Source organism: Hibiscus syriacus, unplaced genomic scaffold (assembly GCF_006381635.1).
Source record: "Hibiscus syriacus cultivar Baekdansim isolate YM2019G1 unplaced genomic scaffold, ASM638163v2 tig00111095_pilon, whole genome shotgun sequence".
Lineage (NCBI taxonomy): Eukaryota > Viridiplantae > Streptophyta > Magnoliopsida > Malvales > Malvaceae > Hibiscus > Hibiscus syriacus.
The window spans coordinates 148971-173191 of record NW_024062980.1 but is presented as its reverse complement, the minus strand read 5'-3'; the positions used below and the strand labels follow the sequence as shown (position 1 = coordinate 173191).

Here is a 24221-nt window from a genome sequence, read left to right as displayed (position 1 = left end):
ATAAGCTCGTTTATTTACCTCAAATTCATGTTTCGGTAGTGCGTGATGGTTATGACGGAGCAGATCAGATCTTGAATTCTTGTTCGAACCATGATTGTTGTGCAAGTTTAAAAGACAGAGTGTAAACTAGTGCAACAGAGATGACGTGTAAGGCGAGAGGTTAACTGGCGTGGTTGCGCGGCAGCGTTAGTTCAAGGGTGTAGTTGGGTCTTATAAAATAAAAAGGAGTGTATCAAGCAGCTGAAGGATGTAAAAAAGAAAAGAAAAGAAAGGGTTTTGTGTTTTTTTTTCATAATCAAGGCACGTGGGGAAGGGATTTTAGAATTGGAAATGAATTAAATTGAAAAGGTTGTAAATAATTAAAGGTGGGGCATGTTATAAAAGAATGGGTGTTTTGCTTTTTAGAATCTGAAATGGGTTTGACAAAACAAATGGGTGGCAATGATGTTTTTTGGTTTTGCTAAAGTGCGCAAATGGTGATGGTTTGGGGTTTCCCTAAAATGCACCGAAATGTTTGAACTCACATTTCAAGGCAGCTTCGCATGATTTTGCTGTTCCATGTACTGAAAATTTCACTATGTTTAATCAAAGATACCAGAATCGACTCCATTTAAGTTCGATAAAAAATATAGGGCACCTGAAAATTTAAGAAAAAAAACACTCAATAAAAATAAATAAATTAAAATTAAAATCAAAATAAAGAAAATAAACAAAACCAAATATGGGTTGTCTTCCATTAAGTGCGTTTGTTTATGTTATTGGCTCGACGACCTGATCCAGTCTACATGATTTCTTCGAGACATTTCTCCATTTCATGCGCTTTATCCAACTAAAAATTTTCATCCGAGAACTTTTACGATCAATAGGCTCCTTTAATTTATCCTTGTAGCTTCGAACATTCTCACATGTATTTCTTTGATTCTTTTTCATATTTAGAGGCTTGTCCGAAATAGTAATCGACAATACATCATTTTCGTCAAAAAATGAGTTCTTCAAATGTTTCGGCAATTGTTTCGACTCATTTTTCTGTACCTTCAAAATGTAAGGAATAATTTTAGATTCATAAGATATTAAACAAAAATTAGAATTGGTAGATTTTTTTTTATCAAAATCCTGATTTCTTTGTCGTGGTCCTCCACTTCCTGCAAAAACCATTAGACAAATTAGTTTCCAAGAATTCATTAGCCAAAGGATAAAAAATATCAATGAAATTAACACTCGTCACTTTGTTCGAGTATTTCATGGCTTTATATATGTCGAATTTGATGACTTCACAGTCAAATTATTATTAAAATACCACTTCGTATTTCAATTTTCGTGTTCGCTTTGCTCAAGAAGGGTCGTCCGAGGAGAATTTCATATCTAGTTCTGCTGCAATCATTTTCCATGTCAATTATATAAAAATTAGCAGGGAATATCAAATAATTTACCTTTATCAAAACATTTTCTAATACTCTCTCGGGGTAAATGATCGATCAATCGTTGAGTTGTACTGTGACCCTCGTTTCCTTTAAAGGTTCACTTGAAATCTTGTCGTAGATGGAGAGTGGCATCACGTTGATGGATGTGACTAATTCACACTTCGCTCTCTTGATTCCCAACGTTATCGATCTTCCATTGTATGGAAAACATGCCTTGATCTTTATATTTCGGCGGAAGCCTTCTTTGAAAAATTACCGAGACATTTTCGCTAAGATTTACCTTTTCATTCTCAGTTAATCATCTTCGGTTTGTGCAGAGATCTTTAAGAAATCTTGCATACTTTGGGATCTTTTGAATCGCATCAAAAAGGGGATGTTTATTTTCCCCTTCCTAAAAGCGTCAAGAATTTCTCTCTTCTCCTTCTTGTCACGTTGGACAAGTCAACTAGGAAAGGGTGGCAGAGTTTTTTAAATAGAAGAAAAAGAAGAAGAGGGAACATATTTACCTGAAACAAGTGGAAGTGAAGATTTTTCTTCTTGTTTCTTTGACGATGCACCTTCTTCTTTCACATATTTATTTGGATTTATTTTGGTTTGTGAAAGTAGTCACACTTGAGATTTTAGGCACCCAACGGTTTGAGTTAATTGGCTTATTTGTTTGTCGATCTCTTAAAGATGGGTTTGTGTTTGAGTTTGGAATTTTCTTGGGATAAAGCCGATTTTTCAACAATTGTTCAAAGGAAGATTTTTGCAATGGTTGAGTAGGAAATGGAGGAGGTCTCGGTTGATAAATCAAGTTGATATTTTGATTATTTCCGTAACTCGAATTCAGATGGTCTCTCCAACCCGGATTGAAGGTATTGATGTATTGGTTATAAGGCGTTTGAGGAGGTCCCAGAAAGTTACTTACGGCATTGAGTTGTGCATCTGATTCATCTTGTAATAATGTGCATGAATCATTCAGATGATCCGACGTAGTGCAAACTCCACAGACCTTCGCGGCTCCAAATTTTACTTGTAACAAGAGAATTGATGATGTCAGTCAATTTGTGTAATTTATTCTCAATTGAAACTATACTCACTTCGTGAACCCATCTGCTGGGTTTACACTAGGATCCAAATTATTGTGAGTTTACAGCCATAATATAAATTAAATTTCTAGCGGCTTCTGGTGTGATGTTGATGAGAGCGCCACCACTAGCAACGTCTATCATTTTTCTATCAATCAGGAGCATTCCTTAATAAAGATAATGAATGAGGGTTTTCTCGGATAAGCCATGTTGCGGACAACTGGTACATAGTTTCTTAAACCTCTCCCATTATTCATATAGAGTTTTGACATCTCTTTGTTGGATTCCCAAAATGATTCGCCTAAGTTCAATCGCTTTTGCCGCTAGGAAAAACATGTCAAGAAAAACACGAGATAGTTCAGACCAGGTGATAATTGAATTAGGTGGAAGATAAAATTGTTGGGACCGTCGGCGCACCCCATGGCGCAGCGGAAACAAAACTCGAAGGTCTCACCAGCGATCCAAGTACGAAAACCTGAAATCGGGAAGAAAAGATGCAAATACTTACAACGGGTTTCTTGAAAAACAGCAAGGAAAGCAGTGAATTCTGGTGGTGTAGATCGGTTCGAATCATAAGCCTCCACGAAATCACGTCTCGGCCTCTACTCAGTTCACCGATTGAGAGCAATTTTGTTTTCCCCCAAAACAATTTGAGAGAAAGTGGCTGAAAGTTTTTGTGTGTTCTTTCCCAAAACGACTGCTAGACCTAACACACCCTTTTATAGCCAAGTTACCCTAGTCATATTAGGGTTTTATTATTTCAAATTAATTAAATCTATATTTAATTAATTAGAATTTAATAATCCTTTTATATTAAAGTTACCCTAATCATATCAGGGATTTTATTATTTCAAATTAATTAAATCTATATTTAATTAATTGAAATTAAATATCCGGGATTATTAAAATATATTAATTAACTCTAGATATATTTTAGTAACGTACAACAAATTGTACATCTTTCTCGTTTCAATCTTAGGGTGACCCTGTAGGTTCTTGTAACATTAGAAGTAATTAGAATAATTCTAATATTACATACAATGAGTGACATCTAGCAATATATCATTGTCACCTAAGTTACAAGAAAATATGATTCGACATATCATCTTGGTGATTAACTCTTTTATGTATTATATCCTTATGTCCTTTATATCTAGAATAGGCACAAGTCTTGGAATAGTCACACTTGTATAGCCCATCTATTGTTTCTTGATTTCTAGAGTATACATAATTAACGAATAGTTTATAATATCTCATATCAACTTATTCGAGCATGGCCATGCGTTTCTAGTCTTACTCATCAAGTGGCTGTGATATATTTCCTATTATGTAGGAAGGACATATCTATCTTAATCATGCACACCCACTACATATATTGAGATATATTCAATAACAGTCTTTATAGAGCAACCAGTACGGAGCTTGTTAGTTGCATCAAAATATACAACAATATATGTTGGGATAGTATGATTCAAGTCTGAGGATCATACATATAGTCATCACCATGAGCAATGTTATGACTGTCACATAATAATCCAAGACATATATGCTCATGGTGGGTCAATCCAATACATTGTTCTCTAACAATATAATCATGTATCAATTCTGACATCTCTATGTCAATGACAACTCGTTGTCATCAATCAATAACATGTTAGTCTTAAGCGTATTATTATTGTCCATGCCCATAATAATACTTGACTAGGGATCTTTTAATAATAACAATTATGTCATTATATGGACTTTATTATCTTCCAGTTTATGTTAAACATATATATATAACTGAAAATAATAGAGACAATTCCTTTATTCAATAAAATCGGTAAATAAAAGTATTATTACAATCATCATATGATTGGTCTTTGGGCATACTCTAACAAAACTAATCACTCCCTAGCCGTTTCAGCTATGGAAAAAATGCCCTTAGTTTGATTTGATCCTTGAAAACTCCCTGAGGCTTCATACTACTACATACCATATGAAATTCTCGATAAGGTGTTTATGTGGACTCTCACTAGGATAACCATTATAGGTAGAGAGGAGATGGATTAATCTTACCTTGTTGAAAAGGGGTTTCGCCATTAGGAAAGGTGATATAGAGCGGTTATTGAACGACAGGAGCTGCAACTAACTATCTGATTATTTGATTCGCCATTGGTTCTGCTTCTGGCCTGGGATTTATGATTGGTGTAATTTGAGTGGTGTCAGGCACCGATTCTTTGTAGGGATGAGTATGAGATGTCATTTCAGAAATGAGTTCCAGATCTAATTATTTCTTGCTTTGTTCTCATTGTTGTTTCTTTCGTTGAAGAGTTTGGCCTTGAGTTTACGAGCTCTTGCTTCGATCTCTGGGTCAAGTTCAACTAGATCAAGATTACCCCTAGTCATAAAATCAAAACAAAAAATTAATCAGTAATTTGTGAAAATTCCCTGGCAACAGCGCCAATTTTGAGAATAATCGTTTTACTCGTCAAAAATAAAATAATCCTCTTCAAATAAAATAAAATAAGTATTATAGTAAAGAGGGTCGATCCACAGGGAAATTGGAATTTCTGATGCAAATTTATGTCAATTTTAGACCAATAAACTGTAATAAAAATAAAAATGGGGTAGACATGATTGAGATGAAATGAAATAAAAAGAAAACAAGGTAAATTAAATAAAATTGAGAAGAAGCGGTAAATTAGGAGAAAAATAAAAAAATAAGTTGAGAAATGGCAATGAGAAAAATCACCTCGAACTAGCTTTGTTTCAATTTTGTCGATCATTAAAATGGATTTTTGCTCCAGGATTCATGTCGGTTACAGTCTACAAGGCCCAAGCCATTGTAACTTGGCCTTCTCTCATGTAACCAATCTTCCCAAGCCTATCATCGAAAGATGATTCTTGAGTGGATTAACTACAATTATTGTCGTTAAAATAATCAGATTAAAAACTTGAAAGGCTCAACTCGGATTACGTTGTCTCATCGAGAATCGAATATGATATTATTTACCCTTAGCGGACCATCGTTAAGTGTGCTCACAGGAAGTCGAATTGCCACAGGCTGATCCTTCCGCCTAACTATATATTTAAACAACGTCCAGACCAATGAGCTCTTTTTTATTTCAAAGTGTTTAAAATTTATAAGTAGGGCCAATTGCCAAATTAATAAACCAGAAAAATGAGAATGTATCCCGAAGGGAATTAAGTAATGTTCAATTCTCACGCATAGAATTGATTCATTACTATCTCTCGGCTTAAAGAAAATTAGCTAAGAATGATATGATTGATCATACTTAGCATATTTTGATGAAAACAATTGAAAAGCGTAAAGTAAAAAAACAAAAAATGAAATAAAGAGAAAACTTTTATTAAAACAAAGTAACAAAGCAAAAAAAAAAAGATGAAAAACTAAGATGTCTAAGCCTCACCCAAGAGAATGTATTTATAGGCTTCTAAATCCCTAAGGTACATGGAAATTAAAACAAATTAAAAGATAATTACTTAAGTTTGAAAATTAAAATCCAAATTTCCTAAAAAGTCTCCACAGATCGTGCTGACTGAGCTGTCTCTAGAACATTCCTCGTTGACTTTGACCTTCTAGAAACTACCACATCAGACTCGCGTCGTGCCTATGTCTCCAGTCGTGACCAGAAAAAATTACAGAATACGCCCTTTTACTGCCAATTCCAGTAAACAAGTCACTGCACAGAAAGTAAATGAAATGCATCCAAATCATTAGTGAAAATTTCATAAAGTAAGAGAATTAGCAAGCAAAAAGTGTCAATGACAAGCACTCATCAGACACCCAGTTTACTTTTGTAAGTGATACTACTATCGATAAACATAATCAATCCAAATATACTTAGGTAGTGTGTGAGACACTTTAAACTAACTAACTAGGGCTAAGGCCCGACACTCATGAGGGGTAGGTTAGTCGAGGGTGTTGTGTCCAATGTAGAGTTCTGGGCCTCATCCTCGGTAGACTAAAGGGGTGAGTGAGCTTCGAGATGTAAAACCCTCAGCCAGACCATGATATCTACCATAGAGTAAAGAGTGTGTATATGAGTATACTCACTGATGCATTAGACTTAATAACTTAGCATTTTTTGAACACTTTTATTATGATTTAGTTGTTAGTCTGGCATTAGGCTAGTAAGCTTAACGTTTGGAATTTGTTTCCTTATGCAGGTTAGTAGGTGGAGCATTCGATAATCCTTTTGAGCATCTGAGATCCAGATCGAGTTCATAGCATAGTACGTCTCAAGTATTTCTTTAGAGGGAATGCATATTTATAGACCCTATTTGTTTATTCGAGTCGCAACTTATTTGAAAATTTGGTTTATATATTTTGATATTTTTATTTTGGAAGTACCCCGATGTAATGGATGAACTTCTTATTTTAAAATGTTTGTTTTTAATTAATAAATTAAGGAAAAATTGGGTTAGCCACTCTGGTGGTTCGTGTGACATTCTAATCGGTCGACTGTGTGTCGTACTGATTTAGGATGTTACAACATAGGGATATACATGTGATTCAAATTTAATTGGGTTCAATCGATATGATTTTATAGAGTTAATCTTTTTTAAAAAAATGGGCTCGAGTTGAGTTCTTTTGAGAATAGGATCGAATTGAGTTTAGGGTAAAAATCTAATACCCAACCCGATTTGTCCTAGGAAAATAGTATAATTACTTATTATATATCTAGATATGATTTTAATAATATTCCTTTTTTATTTTTTAATTAGGCCACTATTTCACTTAAAATATATATTTGTGTTGGATCATATGAGAATTTTATCTCAAAATCGAATCAAATTTTGAATTAGATAAAACCTCTTAAAGTTTAGATCGGGTAAAGTGACGAATAGAGAGATAAAAAGTTTAGGTCGATCAAAAGCCAATCCAATTTGACCAGTGGTGGATCTGTGTGATTAATTATTTATAGGTGTGTTCTTTTTTTCATTTTATCTGAATTAATCGATCGAACCAAATTAGTTCGATTAATTTGGTCGGTCACTGAATTAGTTCGGTCGGGAACTATTAATGTTTTTTAATATTCAATTAACGATTAAATCTATTCGAAATCGATTAATTAACTAAATTAATTGAATTAACTGAATTTATTAAATATTAAATATATTATATTGTTAAATACATATTTTAAGTTCAAACATGTTCAGAATTAAAACTCAATTATTTTTAACCATACTAAGCTCATTAAATTATTAAGACATTATTAAATTTCAACCTAAATAAAAAAATACTTATATTATATTCAAATTAATTAATTTAAAAATTATAAAAAAATCCGCTTAATTCAATTAACTAATCGAAATAAATGAACTTTATTCGGTTCGGTTAATATTTTCAAAAAAATCGGTTCGGTTAATAGATAAAGAAAAAATAGATTAATTCAATAGAAGTTCGATTCAATCGATAGCCAAATTAATCGTTTAAACTCCCCTAATTATTTATTTCATCGATGGTGTTCATCCTAATATTTTATTTATGTTGATTCCATATAAAAGATTGGTTTTTAATATATATATATATATATATATATATATATATATATATATATATATATATATATATATATATATATATCCTTAAAATTATTTTTGGATATCCCACAGAATTCATATCAACCCTAATATTACATTACATATATATTTTTGTTCATGGGTAGTGTATCACATATCTTTACATTTACATGATGCAATTTCATCTTAATAATGGAATCTAAACATACAATACAAAATATGCCATGAATTTATGCAGGGACGTTATGCTGTAAGGCGATTAAAAAACGATTTAACTGGTTAAACAAGTGATCGATTAAAATCGATATCGAAATGTTATATGATTTAATCGGAAATATCATTTGAGTTGGTAATAAAAACGGTAATAACCAGTTATATTATCGTCCTATGTAAAATGCGCCAAAAAATATAGACGATAGCATAACCGGTTAATTACTAGAAACATTATCAAGCACAATAACATATTATGTAGCGCTTATATAACGTAATAGGTAGCACCTTTTTAAAGCTGATGGGGCTTTGGAAATCCAATTATAACATAATCAGTTAATTACTGGAAACATTATCAAGCATAATAACATATTAGGTAGCGCTTATTTAACGTAATAGGTAGCGTTTTTTTAAGCTGATGGGGCTTTGGAAATCCGACGATAACATAATCGGTTAATTACTTATATTGTTATTAATATTATCAACATATTAGGTAACGCCTAAAATGTTACCAAAGTTTAAGCTGATAGAGCCTTAGAAATATGACGATAACATAATCAGTTAATTACTAGAAAATTATCAATCATAATAACATATTAGGTAGCGCTTATGTAACGTAATAAGTTGCACCTTTTTAAAGCGTTTGGGGTTTTAAAAATCCAACGATAACAAAATAGGTTAATTACTTAATTTGTTATTTGTACTATCAACATATTAGGTAACACCTAAAATGTTACCACAGTTTAAGCTGTTGAGGCTTAGAAATCCAAAGATAACATAACCAGTTAATTACTGGAAACATTATCAAGCATAATAACATATTAGGTAGCGCTTATGTAACGTAATAGGTTGCGCATTATTAAAGCTAATGGGGCCTTAGAAATCCGATGATAACAAAATAGGTTATGTTATTAGTATTATCAACTAAATGTTAACAAAATTTAAGCTGATGGAGCCTTAGGAATCCGACGATAACATAATCGGTTAATCACTTGATTTGTTATCAAGCTTTATCAACATGGTAATTGTTTACGCATATTATAATGATACTGATTGACTTTAACCGTTTTTATTAGAAATTAATCTATTACTTTAAAGTAATAGGTTTCAAAATTATAAGTATGGAATATATATATATATATATGTGTGTGTGTGTGTGTGTGTGTGTGTGTGTGTGTGTGTGTGTGTGTGTGTGTGTGTGTGTGTGTGTGTGTGTGTGTGTATGTGTGTGTGTGTGTGTATGTGTGTGTGTGTGTGTGGTGTGTGTCGATACATTTTTCGTGCAAATTGTTTGAGCCTTTAAGTGGAATGAACCTTAGGAATCTGACGATAACATAACCAGTTAATTACTTGATTTGTTATCAAGCTTTATCAACATATTACCTTGTACATTGTTTACTTATATTTTCATGATACCGATTAACTTTAATCATTTTCATTGTCAATTAACCTATTACTTAAACATAATAGGTTTCGGAATTATAACTATGGAATATATATATATATATATATATATAGCGATACATTTTTCTTGCAGATTGTTTGAGCCTTGATGTGGAATTAAAGTATCGACATTGATAAAACAAAGTATTTATACATATATAAAAGTTTACGATATTATTATTATACCGGTATAATTTGACCATGTACCTTTTAAATTTAACTATTACTTATACAAAGTATGGGTTATCAAAATGTTGGATTTACACATAAAGACATCTACAATGCACTTGAAATATGTAAAGCAAAGGAAATCGTCAATGGGGTGTTAATGCACTAATTGCTTACTTTTAACCGGTACTTGGAGTATCGATACATGGACCTTTCCATATGTTCCCTTGTATCGTGTACTTGAACCTTGCCAAACATTATATAGAATAGAGTCTCCCGTAAATCGTGGTCAGAATCAGTTCTGTAGTTAGGATTATCAAGGTTAATCATGTTGACTGCATAGCCAATAAAACCCCATTACAGGGTCCAAATGGTAAGAAAGGAATTGGTAAGATAAACTTACTTTGAGGGTTTAGGTTTAGGGACTGAACCCCTCCCACGTAAAGAGTGCATGATTGAACATTACATATAATAGTTGTATTCAGTTCTTGAAGAATTGTTCTTCATTGTATATAAGGATAGTTGTAATGATATCCATTCACGTTTCCAAACCAATAACCTAACAAAATTAATTCAACAATCAGAACATATTCACTAGGTTTTAACATTTTTTACTTTATATTTACCACACCGCCAATCCATTCCATATGCTTCAATGTTTTAATATATCTATATAAAGCGAATTGATTTCCCATTTCGATTACAATATATCAGTATGAAGCATTAGGATTAATATTTTGTCATGAAATATTTAAATATCACTCACAAAGCAGTATATTTCACTTTCGTCGATTGTAATCCACTATTCCATATATAATCACACATTGCAGCTTCATATTCCCCAATTCCGCTTGGTATTTTCTCTTTTCAACCTATAATTTTGCTTACAAAATTATGTCACAACACAATAATAAAAATGAAATTAATTTTTCTTTTATTCAGCTTACCTTTTGCTTCTTCTTGGGTGCAGGACATTCTGAATTCAAATCATCATCTACTAAACTCTCCGGTGTCCGCATAACATCCACATTCTTTCTCCTCACTTCATCCATCTTCTCTTCTTCATATTTTTTCAATTCATCGTATTTTTCCTCCACATAACTCTTCATCTCTTTTATTTCGCCCTTTATCCAAATTTTTCTCATTCACTTCCATCACCCCTTTAAGTTCACCCCTCAATTCCACAACTTCTTTTACCACTCCATCAAATTTTCCACCATCACCATCTTAAGTTCACCCCTCAATTCCACAACGTCTTTCACCACTCCATCTATTTTTCCACCCACTTCCCCCTTAAGCCTCTTAATTGACTTTTCGACTCTTGATTGTCTTTGCAAAAAATCATAAACGACTTTTTTTACCTCCGCCAATTCAGACATCAAAACATCAAATTTACTCTATTTTCCCTCATCGTCATCCCCCTACTACCATATTTCTTCATTCTCTTCTTCTTCCTCATTTTTCTCCTCTGCCTCTTTCCAATAACTTTCAAAATTAAATTACAATATGTTGAAAACATTTTGATATTTTGATATAACAAATTAAGATAAATGAATTTTAATATTTTCCAAAAACATTTTCTAAGTATATTCGATATAATTATTCGAATATCAAATATAATTATTCGAATATCAAAATATTACTCCAAATCTTTCAAATGTCATTTTTAATCCTTACTCAAGTGTAAAATTAAGTTTTAAACTTAAAATAATTTCAAAACAATTTTACAAAATATTTCGAACCATTTCAAAGCCAAAAATTTCGGATTGTCCAGAGGGAATCGATTCCCACCAAGGGGTACCGATTCCCCCTGAATGGTTTGGCTCTGAGAAAAATAGAATGCTCGGAGGGAACCGATTACCCTAAGGGGTATCGATTCCCCCTGTTCAACGGTCGAAATATTTGAATTTTACACTTAGGGAATCGATTCCCTATGAGGGGGTATCGATTCCCCCCACGCTCCAAGTTGTTTTATTAATTGATTTCACACTAAAACGGCTCCATTGACTCCAAAAATCATCCCCAATGTTCAGAATCAATTGAACGAGTATTTAAACAAGCTTAGAAGCCATTGATCAATAACAAGAAACAACAATTATCAAGAATTGAGAGAGAATCAAAGAGAAAGCATCAAACTCATTGTTTGAGCACTTCAAGCCTATTTTTCATTCAATATTCATTGTGCTTTCAAGAACACCATTTGTGCTCTATTGTATTTATCATTGAGTGTTCTTTCTTTGTTATAGAATTGTGCAAACAATTTACCTTGTGAGTTTGCAAATTTATGTATTTCTCTTTGAAAAATAGTGTGCTCAAGAATTTGGGGTATAATTCTTGAGGGAGTTGTAAGGTTACTCTTTGACCTCAAAAGAAAGAACAATTTAGTGAATTTGTTGGAAAATCCTTAGTGTGGATAGCTAAGGTAGTGGACGTAGACTTTGGTTGAGAAAGTCGAACCACTCTAAATCGTTGTGCAAATATTTTTAATTTTCTGCAAAAGCTTCCACCAAAATTTTTATTGCCAATTCACCCCCTCTTGGCCAATTCCATCGATCGATTAACTCAACAATTGGCATCAGAGCTTGACTCATTTGAAGGTTTAACCACCTCTTGAGTTGATCCGGGAAGAGTTAAATCGATAAAGAGGTCGCCCACTTCCGGTTCATTCTCCATGGAAGAATCCAGACCAATTGACGTGCCTCCACACTTTAATGGAACAAATTGTCATCGTTGGAAGAAGCTTATGAAGATATTTATCCAAGAATTTGATATGGAATCTTGGATGATGATCGAGAAAGGATATTCTTCTCCTACAAAGAAGGCAAAGAAGGAGTGATCAAGAACGGAAAAAGCTCAACAAAATACAAAAGCTATGCACATGTTGTGTTGTGCAATTGATCCTAATGTATATAAAGGAGTTTCTTCTTGTTCAATGCCAAGGAGATGTGGGATAAGCTTGAGGAGATCTATGGAGACAATGAAGAAGAAGAACCAAAAGGTGATGTCTATTAGCTCACAGAGCCAAAGGTATCTTCTAACTAAAATAGTTAAACTCAAAATCTTTAATGAGTTACAATATGCTTATGATGAATTATTTTCGGAGTTTGAGACCATGAACTCCAAATACAATAAATTGATTTCTAAATTTATTGCTAAACATGATCTTCTTTTGAAAGCTAAAACAGACTTGGAAAATCAAAATGAAATGTAGAGAAAGGAGTTAGAGATTTCAAAATAAAATCTGAAAACTTGAAAAAGAAATTTTCAAATTAAACAACTTCTTCTAGAAATGAAAATGGATTTTGAAAATCAAAATGAAATCTTGAAGAAGGATTTAGAGCTTTCAAAAATGAAATTTGAAAGATTGAAAAAGAAAATTTTGATTTGAAAGTTAAGCTTGAAGTTAACAAAAGAAAAAGATATCATTTTAAATAATTCATCTAGTTCAATAATGACAATATGTTCACATTGTCATTATCATGGTCATAAGAACATACTTGTCCTTTAAAAAAATGAAATTAGTATGGGTTCCAAAAGGAACAAGAGGCATTAAAACTAATGTTCAAGGATCCAAGCAATTTGGATACCAAAATCTACTAAATGTCTCTTGTAGGTGTGTGGGAGCAATGGTGATGAAGATGATGATATTCAAGATGCTCTAGCCACACATGAAAAAGGAATGGGTAACCTCTAAACTTAATGTTTTTATTTTATTTGGTTGCCCATTTAGTTTATGTATGCATGAGGTTTTAAATGTTGAATAATTTTAAATGATTATGTTTTATCTCATGTATGTTGAAAAATATTGTATGATGAACATAGTAATTTTTTGTAATGTTTTATAAACTCTAGTTCATCATATTATTTTTGGTTAAAATTGTTTTTGATATATCTTTAACAATTGATATCATTTTTTTAAGAACTTTGGTTTTTGCAAAATTTTGACCTTAAATTTTTCTTAATGTTTATGCATTTTTTTAGTTTTAATGCATAACATTTTCAAAAACTTTATGAATGTGCTTTTAATCTCGATAATCAAAATTGCATGATGTTTTGTATGTGAATGGATTAAAGCATAATCCGATTAGATGAATTTGACAAAAGATACAATGTTTTATTTTTAAATTAAGTGTTTGCAAAATTGATTGACATTGCATCTACTTTGATTATGCTTGTTGGTCATAGAATAGGAAACATTACATGGTGCATTTAGATTCTATCAATATGACTAATTTATGCCTAGTTGCTATGGATGAGCATGATAGTTGGTTATGGCATAGGAGACTAGGACATGCTCGTATGAGTATTTTGCAACGATTGATTCAAGGAGATTTAGTTAGAGGGTTGCCAAAGCTAAAATTTGATAACGATAAAATATGTGATGCTTGTGCTAAAGGAAAACATAGAAAAGCTTCTTTAAGTCCATTAATGATGTATCAACTAGTAGAATATTATAATTGATCAATATAGATCTTTTTGGGTCATCTAGGACTACTAGCTTGGGTGGAAAATAATATGCATTTGTCTTGGTAGATGACTCTTCTAGATATACTTGGGTTCTATTCTTAAGTGCTAAAGATGAAGCATTAGAAAAATTCATCGCGTTTTCAAAAGTAATCCAAAACAAAAAAGGTTACTCTATAACTAGTGTTAGGAGTGATTATGGAACTGAATTTGAAAATCTTGGATTTACTAAATTTTGTAATTCTAATGGTATTAGCCATAATTTTTCAGCACCTAGAACCCCTCAACAAAATGGAGTTGTTGAGAGGAAAAATCGAACTTTAGAAGAAATTACTAGAACCATGCTTTGTGAAAACAATTTGCCAAAATATTTTTGGGCGGAAGCCACAAATACCGCTTGTTATATTATTAATCAAGTAATGATTAGGCCTATTTTGAAGAAAACTCCATATGACCTTTTTAAAATAAAAAGCCTAATATTAGCTATTTTCATCCTTTTGGATGTAAATGTTTTGTTTTAAACAAAGGTAAAGACAATCTTGGCAAATTTGATGCTAAAAGTGATGAAGGGATTTTCTGGGTTATTCCTTGAATTCTAAAGCTTAGTGAGTATTTAATAAAAGAACTTTAGTTGTAGAAGAGTCTATACATGTTGTTTTCAATGATAATCTCCTTCCGAGGAAGGATTCGTGTATGAATGATGATGTAGGCATTATAAATATAAATGATGTTGGACATGACGTTGGAGAACCATCATCAAAGGAAGAAACGAAAGACGAGGAAACTCAAGATCCTCTCGAGAATCCAACCATTGAAGAAAGAGAAGTCTTTTACCCAAGGGAATACAACTATGTCAAGGATGGTGAAATAATAGGTGATCCATCCAAAGGGGTAACAACTCGATCCTCTCTTAGAATTTTTTTTAATTATGTTGCAGTTATCTCATGCATAGAGCCGAAGAATATTAAAGAAGTATTAAATGATGAACATTGGATTATGGCTATGCAAAAGAGTTAAATCAATTTGAGAGAGTAAAGTTTGGACATTAGTTGAAAGGACTAGTAATAAATCTACTGTAGGTACTAGATGGGTATATAGGAATAAGCTTGATGAAAGTGGTAATATAGTGAGAAACAAGGCTAGACTTGTTGCTAAAGGGTATACTCAAAAAGAGGGCATAGACTATGATGAAACATACGCTCCCTTAGCTAGGATGGAAGTAACTAAAATGTTATTAACATTTGCTTGTTTTCATGAATTTAAATTATATCAAATGGATGTTAAAAGTGCATTTTTAAATGGTTTTATAAAAGAAAGTGTATGTGGAATAACCTCAATGTTTTGAAGATTTAAAATTTCCAAATCATGTTCTTAAATTGACAAAAGCGCTTTATGGTTTAAAACAAGCTCCTAGAGCTTGGTATGAAATTTTCAAACTTTTTAATTAAAAAAAGTTTTTCAAAAGGGAAGGTTGACACTACATTATTTTTAAAGCATAAAGGTAAAAATTTATTGGTAGTTCAAATTATGTTGTGATATAAATTTGGTTACTAATGATGTTCTTTGCCAAGAATTTCTAAGCTAATGCAAAGTGAATTCAAGATGAGCATGATGGGGGAGCTCATTTTTCTTGGGACTCCAAATCAAGCAAAGAAAAGATGGCATTTCATCATCAAGCTAAATACATCAAAGATATGCTCAAGAAGTTGGACTGGAAAATGGGAAACCTCATGACACTCCAATGAGCTCATCAACAAAGCTTGACATAGATGAAGGAGGTAATGTGTGGATGTTAATTATAGGTCAATGATTGGCTCTTTCTCTATCTAACTGCAAGTAGATCGGACATTATGTTTAGTGTTTGCTTATGTGCTAGATTTAATCATGCCTAAGGAATCACATTTACTAGCTATTAAGAGAATATTTAGATACCTTAAGGACACTCCTAGTTTAGGACTTTGGTATCCTAGAGACTCTAGCTTTAGGTTGCATGCCTTTTCTAATGCGGATTATGGAGCATGCAAATTAGATAGGAAAAGCACCTCTGGTACTTGCCAATTCCTTGGAAATATGTTGATTCTTGGTTTTCAAAGAAATAAAATTGTGTTGCATTATCTACCACTGAAGTCGATACATTTCCTGTAGTGTTGTGCACAAGTTTTATGGATGAAACAACAAATTTTTTATGAAATTGAAGTAGGTACCATTCCTATCAAGTGTGACAATACTAATGATATTTGTCTCACATTAGAGACCATGTCACTAAGGAAGATGTAGTTCTAGAATTTGTTGATACTTTGCATCAATTAGCGGATATCTTTACAAAACCTTTAGACAAGGAACGTTTTTGGACACTTAGGAGAGAATTAGGTTTAAGTGACCTATGTTCACTTAGTGTTTAAAATAATTTTAGCACTTTTAAGAATAAATGAAAAATGCATATAGTAGTATTTTTGATTGCATTCATTACTTTTAGTTAGGGGGAGTTTATGATTCTTGGTGAAAATTAAATTTATGTTCAAATAAATTTTAATGATAAATTTGATTGATTGAACATGATTAATTTTCAATATATGAGTTGCCAATACCACTAGAGAAAATTAATTTAGCATTTTGAGTGTTTAAAATCAGATTTTATCAGTTTTGGTGCAGAGGGAATCAATACCCCCTTGAAGGGGAACCGATTCCCCCTTTGAATGGGAACCGATTCCCTTATTTAGGGAATCGATACCCCCCTTTAGAGAATCGATACCCCCACGAGTTCTGGTTATTAAACGCTCAGAAAAACCTTTTATCTTAAAACGCTCTCTTCTATCTTAAACGTCAATCATCATCTCTTTCTCTCTAAATCTCAATTTTTGCCAAAATCATCAAATACAAGTCAGAATTAGATCTTTCTTCAACTTCTAATCGCACATACATCATCTACGTTATTACTTTCATATAGGTTATCATTAATCCTTTTTTTATCATCTTACATTGACATTCATACACATCATATCATATCATATCACCAAACACATAACATCACATAGAGTTTACTCATGTAATATCTTAAGATAGCCCATGTATACATGTGAGAACTAAAAATATGTGAGTACATTGAAGTTGTGCAGTATGTTGTCACAGCTCGTATAAGGGTTCACTGAGTGTCATGTGAAATATGTTCCGAAGACCACTATCCATATGTCCCGAAGGACATAGGTAACATGTCCATATGTCCCAAATGACATAGGTAAACTGTCATATGTCTCGAAAGACATAGGTAACCTCGACTCTTGGCATACCAACTATACCTCTAGCTCTCATTTCACATAACATGGTCATTTCTCCATATCATTTCCCATAATCATATAAACAATATGATTCGCTTCACGTAATCACATATACTTTTTATCATATATCTCATTTCTTGTGATCATGTAAGCACATTACTTTTCATATGATTTCACATTTATATGTCACATAATTCTTTCACATAGCTCTTTATCATATTTTCATATAATCACATAGTCATATAGTTCACTTCCATATATTTCACATATCATATATTTTCCTCATATTCATATAAACATATCATTTCATTCCTAATCACTTATCTCATGTTCATATGATCTCTTATGTTCATATTATATATCTTATAACAGATTCTTATATCACATAGATCCTTATACTCATCACAATTACACTAACATGTACTCACTATATCCATAACATATACCAAATATAAACTACAATCATATTCAAGACTAAGTCACACCAACAATCATATCAAACATGTATATTCATGAATTCATGCATCATAATTAGGAAATATACTCATCACAAGTCTTATTTCCTTAAACATCATATAAAACTAATATGCACTCACCTGGGCCTCACTTGCTATCAATCACTCCTATGGCTTACTTTTTCTTCTTGATCAATTCTAACCTTCGGTCGTTCGGAACTTGCTTACGCTCGATATTTTATTCAATGGCTCTCACGTAGAAGGAATGAAGAAAAGAAATGAACTCTGGAAGCTAACTTTGTCTCCCCCTATCCACGTGGCTTACTCCGTTAAAAAGAGAAAAATAAAAATCCCTTGTTAAATGACCATTTTACCCTTTACTTCATTAATACCAACAATTTCACAAATATTTCCAAATAAGTCATTGAACTTTTCAATCTTTTGAAATCATACCTCATAATTTCAAAACTTTTGTTTAGTCATTAACCCTAATTTGGGATATTACTAAGATTGCTATATACCCTTTGAGGTAACTCGGGGATGTATCACCGTTGGACAAAGAAAGATCCCGACAAGGTACAATAGAACCCGTGCCTTCAGGTTATCCCTCATAAGATCCGCTTTTGATTCCTTCAAGTTCAGCATATGTCACCTTATGCTTTAACTCATTTGGAGGCAAGTATTTTCAGTCTTAGTCTTAATGACTCTTCAACACTTTTGCCTTTATTTACCCTAAGACGGCTAAACACATGTAACCCTCAGAGGAAATAATATTCACCATATTTAACTTTGCATTCTTCTTTATCGAATTGATCCACCAAGGATCGACACAATTCTCTTCGAATGGTCGATCTTACTCCGATCAAAATACAAACCCCATTTCTTCAAGGACATTAACTTATTCTTCTCCTTAAGGTGTTCATTAATGAGTTCACTCTTTTTATGTTGCACCTTGTCGACACTTCCTACATTTTGAAAAATATATAATGTTATTGTTCTTATATATCTTTTATCAAAGTATTTGTAAGTTAATGAATACCTTCTTTTCATGTGTTTCCTCCAAGCTTTGTATGTTCTATCCTTTTTGACAGTGTCAAATAAGGTTCCTTCTCAGCATCAGTCATCGACTTTCGTTTCTCCAACACTCATTTTCACCTAAAATTAAGCATTGATAACTCCGTAAAAAGATCATATTTGGGACCTTTTCACTTAAGTTATTGTCTGTCTAAGAGCTTATATAAGATCATATAGATACATTTAGGAGCATATAGTGCATGTGTGTGTGAAATTCATTTTCGCGACATTTATTTTGTAATCAGTGTTGCTTTATGAGGAAGGTGTTTTGTTTAATGATGTGCAGGATTTGGAAGCAAAGATATGCAAAAGGGAATTGCCATGACATGATGAGACTACTGAGCAAAATGCGATTGTCGTGACATCTCGGACGACATTTCTGGGCATAAAAAGTCAAAGAATATATTTTTAGTAAGAGCCAGCTGTCGTGGCATAAAAAGTGCTTTCTGCAATTAGCATTAAAGGAGCGGCCAATTGCCATCTTTGCACCAACTCTCACATAAAAGGAATGAACTTTAGGGTACAAGGTAATTTAACACAAACCCTAGGTTCATTCTCCCCTATAAATGGAATATGAAGCCTGACTTTTTGAGGAGATTTTTAGACAGCCGCCAAGAGCCTAAAAATTCGGAGAAAAAGTTCTCTTTTTTTCCCGTCAATCGTTTTTGTCGTGTCATTCCTCCGTTGACAGGCTATAGGGAGTGGCGAACTAGGCATCTGAGAGGAGCTAGATCGCTGGGACTGTTCGTGGTAGCCGAGGGAATCTCCGACAGTGCATGTCGAAGGCTTTTCTTCCTTCCTTGCTCTTTGCTTTCGTTATTATTTTGGGTTGTAATGAATGGATTAACTTGCTTTGTGCTTGCTATTTCGAACCCCACCATTAACTAATCCTATTGGTGGGAGTTTATTTTGGATATTTAAGATTTACTTTAATGAATGATTGTTTTTCTATGTTATAATCTGTTTTGCTTATGAATTTTAATGCCTTAAGGTTGTAGGAGCTATGAGAGTAGCCATTCCTTAGGTGATTACTTAGTGTTCGAGAGAATGCCTAAGTAGCATATCCTTAGTATTCGAGAGAAACTAGGGAGGAACCACATAAGCAAGGGGTTCTAGATAGTAACTAGGCCTAATCCACCTTAGAGATAAGGCTAGGATTTCATTCGACTAAAAGGAGTTATGCATGTAACCCAACCCGTATCCGACCCGAATACGAGTTAAAAGTGTTACATTGACTTTTCAAATGTTTTCTTTACAAAATGGCAAAATTCAAATTCATAATTCAAGGAAAAAATTATTTTGCATTAATTTAAAAACATTTGATTTACAAACCATGTCAGAGCTTATACAATTCAAATCTTTAGACTACATGCCAACTATGTTCTATATAACAAAATACATATACTCAACTACATTTCTGATCTAATCTGTGGAAAGGAGAATCTAACCTGTCTTTCTCCTCAACTATGTCCCATGTACATATGTGAGAACTAAAGATATTTGAGTACATTGAGGTTGTGCACATATGCTGTCACCACAGCTCGTATAAGGCTCCACTGAGTGGCATGTGAAATATGTGCCAAAGGACCACTATCCATATGTCCTGAAGGACGTAGGTAACTTGTCCATATGTCCCAAAGGACATAGGTAAATTGTCCATATGTCTCAAAAGACATAGGTAACCCTCGACTCTTGGCATGTCAATTATACCTCTAGCTCTCATTTCACATAACATGGGCATTCTCTTTCATATCATTTCCCATATTCATATAAATACATGATTCACTTTCATGTATCACATATACTTTCTCTTTTATATATCTCATATATTGTGATCACGTAAGCACATTACTTATTTTCATATGATTTCACATTCATATGTCACATAATTCTTTCACATAGCTCTTTATCACATTTTCATATAATCACATAGTCATATAGTTCACTTCCATATATTTCACATATCACATATACCTTTCTTCATATTCATATAAACATATCATTTCATTCCTAATCACTTATCTCATGTTCATATGATCTCTTATGTTCATATTATATATCTTATAACAGATTATTATATCATCACATAGATCCTTTATACTAATTCACAATTACACTAACGTGTACTCACTTATATCATATAACATATACCATATACAATCATATTCAAGTACTAAGTCACACCCAACAATCATATCAACACTGCCTATATTCATGAATTCATGCATCATAATATAGGAAATAGACTCATCGCAAGTCTTATTTCCCTTAAACATCATATATCAACTAATATGCACTCACATGGGCCTCACTTTCTATCAATCACTCCTATGGCCTACTTTTTCTTCCTGATCAATTCTAGCCTTTCTGTTGTTTCGGAACTTGCTTACGCTCGATATCTTATTCAATGGCTCTCACATAGGAGGAAGGAAGAGAAGAAGAAGAAGAAGAAGAGAACTTTGGAAGCTAACTTTGCCTCCTCCATTTCCACGTGGCTTACTCCCTTAGAAAGGGAAAATAAAAACTTTCATTACCAAATGACTATTTTACCCTTTACTTCATTTAATAATTACCAACAATCCTTCACAAAATATTTCTAAATAAGTCATTGAAATTTTCAATCTTTTGAAATCATACCTCACAATATCAAAACTTCTATTTTAGTCACTAACCCTTATTTTGGTATATTACAAATCTCCCATCCTTTTTAAGAAAATTCGTCCTCAAATTTTCACTACACACATTGATAAGAACAAATCTTCTAATTTTATCAAATTGCTTCCTTTACTTAATCTTTCCTGTCCCCGTCAGAAACTTGCCTTTCCTTCCTTTAGTTATTCAACTACCTTTCTCTTTGATACCTCCCTCTATTGTCACTTATCATGTAGACAATAACACCAATTCTTATTACTCAAAATAATAAATTGATCAAATTCCTTATCAATCTTCAATTTCCTTGCCATAATAACCAAACTTTTATTCCATCATCATTTGATTGCCTCTAAACTTTCTTAATACACATAACTAAATTCTTATCTCTCCGATTACGTCTATTTGACCAAGAACACAACCTTAAATCTTTTTTAAATATGATTAAACATATATTTTACTGAATCAAACAATTTTTCCACACCACCTTGCACACTTTTCTCATTTCTATATCAAACTAATAATCTACACTTCCATATTACCTTTATCATACTTGTTCCTTTAACTTCCCTTTTTCATTTCTTTATCCCTTTATCCTTTTATTCCTTCAAAAATCAAAATCTCCTTATACATAGATCATATCTTTTCTTTCATGTTCACATACTATTTTCCTATCACTTATACTCATCTCTGATTACCGATCTTTATCGCATGTTCATAACTTTGATAATCAACTCCACTTATACAGAACCTCAGTCTTTACCATATCTTGTACTTACATCATCTTCATCCAAATTACAATACCCATTCCTTAATTCTTGTCTATAATATAATACACACAATCTTTTCATATAATCTTACGTACTTGTTCAACGAATTAATAATCACCCCAATTAATTTTCAACGATATTCCGATGCATAATTGATAACACCTATTCTCGTTCCTCTAAGAATTGAAAATTGTACCATTTCAATATCAAACTTATAACTTTCTTATCCATACCATTACAGTTAATCAGTAACAACTTTTCAATCTAGGGCATAAGCTCTAATCAAACTAATCATATACATCCTTTCAGTTGAAATCAAACCAGTATAATGTACTCACTTATCAAACCCACACTCTTATTCATATATAGTATTATTCCCTTATCTCATTTACTACCTTATATTTCCATGATCAAAATACATAATCCTATCTTAATCCACACCATACGTAGTTAGCTTACCCTCACATCATCTTCTAATCCTTTAACTTTAATACACTTACTATCACATAACTCTATTAGTCAGCACCAGTTCTTCCAGTCTCAAGCATAAACCTTCATCGCACCATTCATATACATTCTTTCCAGTTGTAATTAACCTATCAATAATTTACTTAACTTATCAAATTCATATTCATTCTCATATACCAAGCAATTTCCTTGTTCAAACTCAACATTCTAACTTCTTTTTTCTTATAAATTGATCACCAAGGTACCCATTCTTAAACTCTTCTTATCAATCCTTAGCTTACTCAAACATACAAATCCTCACCTCCTTCACTATATCATATTTATATGATCAAAATATATATCAAAATATATAATTGTATACATATCTCCTTTATATTTGGTTATCTTAACATGACAATATCTTAAAATCTTATAATTCCAATACATTTTCATCACATACTCTTGTTAGTCAATGCTAACTCTTTCCATCTAGAATGCTAACCCTTATCATATTCCACATTCTTACTTATACACAGTATTGTCCATTTGTTTCAAATTCATAACTCTTATTTCATTTATCTTATACGCTTGTATTCTTGAACTATTCTATAAATTTTAACCACATCATTTGATCTTTTAACGTTCTTATGGTGACACTTGTTCACCATATTATATCTTATCCACGTAATAACAAAACTACTCCATATCACTTTTTCGATTCATAACAGTAGAAACCCTCTAACGCTATTCTAACATGATTTCAACTTTCTGAAATCCACCTTTGATCTTACGATGCACTTCCTGAGGTGTCCGCTCTTCATCCTGCCTGGCCAGGGTAGCTGAATTACTATCACCATCAGATATATTACCTCTCACTTCTTTTGAAACTCTCATTATCATACTTCTATTATAACGTAATAATCTAATTCTATTAGCAAGACATCACACTCCTTATACTATCAGATCAGAAATTTTCAATTTGAGTTGGCATGTGCACATTTTAAAACTCTTTTACCTTCAGTTTAAGCCTAGAATCGGCTAAACCTTAGCTCTGATACCATTAAATATAACACCCTAACCCGTATCTGACCCGAATACGAGTTTGAAGTATCACATTGACTTTTCAAATGTTTTTCTTTACAAAATGGAAAAATTCAAATTCATAAATCAAGGAAATAATTACTTTGCATTAATTTAAAAACATTTAATTTACAAACCATATCAGAGCTTATACAATTCAAATCTT

General features: G+C 32.4%; 1 protein-coding gene across 1 annotated transcript in view; it reads left to right on the top strand.

Moving 5' to 3' along the window:
* The first annotated feature begins 652 nt into the window (after positions 1-652).
* The window catches only part of LOC120152629 (PRA1 family protein B4-like), a 30747-nt gene continuing 7178 nt past the window's right edge, over positions 653-24221 (top strand). Inside the window, exons 1-2 of the mRNA XM_039164817.1 lie at positions 653-662; positions 1833-1841. The gene's annotated coding sequence lies outside the window, so the exon portion shown is untranslated. The remainder of the gene's footprint in view (positions 663-1832; positions 1842-24221) is intronic.